The sequence below is a fragment of the Rhinopithecus bieti genome, unplaced genomic scaffold (genome assembly GCF_001698545.2).
Source record: "Rhinopithecus bieti isolate Rb0 unplaced genomic scaffold, ASM169854v2 scaffold_32008, whole genome shotgun sequence".
Lineage (NCBI taxonomy): Eukaryota > Metazoa > Chordata > Mammalia > Primates > Cercopithecidae > Rhinopithecus > Rhinopithecus bieti.
The window spans coordinates 1,149,371-1,152,446 of NW_016814433.1; positions in this window are offsets into that span (position 1 = coordinate 1,149,371).

Below are 3,076 nucleotides of genomic sequence, written 5' to 3' on the forward strand. Positions count from 1 at the left end.
AAATAAATAAATAAATAAATAAATAAAATAAAATGTGATGGATTTTTTTTTATTGTGGTAAAAAATATAAAACATAACATTTACCATTTTAATCATTTTGTTTGATTTTAATTTTCAACTTTTATGGGTACATATATATATATATATACATATATACTTTTTTTTTTTTTGAGAGAGTCTCACTCTGTTGCTTAGGCTGGAGTTCAGTGGCACAGTCCTGGCTCACTACAACCTCTGCCTCCTGGGTTCAAGCAGTTCTCCTGCCTCAGCCTCCCAAGTAGCTGGGATTACAAGCTGGCTAAATTAGCTGTCACACCTGGCTAGTTTTTGTATTTTTCCTAGAGCCAGGGTTTCACCATGTTGGCTAGGCTGGTCTCGAACTCCTGGCCTCAAGCAATCCACCCGCCTGGGTCTCCCAAAGTGTTGGGATTACAGGCGTGAGCCACTGCGCCTGGCCTACCTTGTATATTTATTGGCTAGTATATTTACGGGCTACATGAAATATTTTGATATGGGCATACAATGCGTAATAATTACATCAGGATAAATAAGGGTACCCGTTATCTCAAGCATTTATCATTTGTGTGTGTGTGTGTGTGTTAAAGATCCATTTTAACCATTTTAAAGGATATAGTTCAGTAGCATTAGCAGATTTATATAGTTGTGCAACCATCACCACCATCCATCTCCAGGACTTTTTTACCTTCCCAAACTGAAACCTGGTTTGACAAAGGCTTTTGTCCTAAATAGTAATAGAAAGAGTTGGAATAGGCCAGGAGCAGTGGCTCACACCTGTAATCCCAGCACTTTAGGAGGTTGAGGTGGGTGGATCACAAGGTCAGAAGTTCAAGACCAGCCTGGCCAACATAGTGAAACCCCATCTCTACTAAAAATGCAAAAATTAGCCTGGCATGGTGGCGTGTGCCTGTAGTCCCAGCTACTCAGGAGGCTGAGCCAGGAGAATTGCTTGAACCCGGGAGGTGGAGGTTGTGGTGAGCCAAGATCTTGCGGTGAGTCGAGATTACGCCACTGGACTCCAGCATGGGCGACAGAGCGAGACTCGGTCTCAAAAAAAAAAAAAAAAAGTTGGAATAGAAGAAGTCTGGGGCATATGGTTTAGATACTAAAAAAACAACATTTCCAGGACATTTGAAAGGTATTTGGAATCAGGGCTGTTGCTCCTGGAGGAGCAGGTTCCCAGGGAGACTGGGACACAGAAAAGACGGGACTTGGACTCCCATCTACTGGGTACTCAGCTCAAAGCTCACACCCCCGAGGAAGTCTGTATGACATTCACATGTTACTCTCCTCAAACAGGGTTTCTGTGCCTCCTGGAAATTTAGGTAAGCTTGGTTCAACCCTCCCAAGTTAAAGGCTGTGAAAGCTCAGGGTCTTCCTCATGACCCTGGAGAATTCCTGATGGCCTAATTCTTCAGTCTGTTCTCATCAGCATTGGAGGGTGCAGCCTCCTGCCATCTTGGACAAAAACCCAGTCTGCAGAGGCTCCACTAAGGTTGCTCCCAACAGATGATTCACAGGTGTGGGCGACTTGCTCAAGATTTGAGGGGTCTCTCCAGGCTCCCCAGAGTCTTCATCCATTTCACTGTTCCTCTCTCCTTCCTCTCTCTTTTCCTCTCTCTCTTCATCTCTTTTTCAGGATCAACAGCCCTCTTTACAGCATCTGAAGCTCATATGAGCTTACTGTGTGGACCCACTCAGAACCCCAGAGTTGGAATAAAGATTATTTTAAACTGAAGGCATTTGAGGTTCAACAGATGCAGAGAAAAGCCTCCTCAGAGCTTCCCTTGTCTGACTAAAAGGAGCAACTTCTGGTAAATGAAGTTACCATAGATCCCTTCTCTGGGGGAGTTTCATGGCCCTGAAGAAGATGGAAAGACCACCTATATTTGTATGGAAAAACATCATCACACATCTAAAAAAATGTCCTGTTATCCTGAAAAAAATGTATATCCTAAAGAAGCCCATTTGTACTTCCCATAGGAGCCTTTTCTCCCTCCTCCCTTTCCCCTACTAAGTTAGGTATTTAAGCCCCAAGTTCTAATCACGACTTTGAGTTACTCATTACTGAACACTCGGGCTTGCATAAATAAACTCTTCTCTTCTCTTGCTAATGTGTCTTTTGTCAACTTAATTTACAGAACCCCAATCACAGAACCTAAAAGTATAGAGGAAAAGTTTACCTCCCCTGCATTATTGATCTTCTGCCTCCACCTGTAGAGTCTCAGCTTCTAACCCAGGTAAGATGATCTGGGAATCGTCCCCACAAAGGCATATTTCCTAAGCCTACTGGTAATTATGAGAGAAGAAAAATTTTCCTTCTAGCTGCACAGGTATAAAATGGATGAGTCGGGATAAACCCACATTACTCAAAGAAATATTTGCATTTTTAGGCCGACCACTATCCACAGAATCTCCAGGCTTAAGAAAAACTATTCCTTAGGGAGAGCACAAGGAGGAAATTGCAAAGCGTTTGTCAAAATATTTGGCCACCAAAAAATTCCTGCTTGCTTCACAGAGACAGATGTGTGAATGCCACAGCATCTCTGCTCTGTGTTTTATGATCCTCCCCAAAATAACAGACTCTGTTGGATTTGCGCTGGTGATTTGAGAATAAGAAACTTTAAAAACAACTAGACAACCAGTTCAAGAGAGCAGATAATGTATATGCAGCAGCCTCCCTCTCCTGCCCTAACTTCTGAGAAGTGACAGAAATAATTATTGTAACAAGTTCTCATTACCATGCTGGGAAGGAAGGAGAGAGGCAGTTGATGGACAGTAATTATGAGAAGCTCCTTAGATGGAGCAAGGAAACTGCAATCAAAAATCATCTGTAGGAGAGGAAGAATGCAAAAGACGGGCAAGGGGGCAAAGGCATGGCAGGCCTGGAGATTGTCATTCCAGGACGAGATGGGACCCTGATGCTCCTGACGGAGCAATAGATGGGAGATGCTGCTCCTTTATCAGGTAGAAAACAATGAAATGTCTTGTTTTAAGAGGTAGCAAGGTCAGGCGCAGTGGCTCACGCCTGTAATCCTAGCACTTTGAGAAGCCGAGG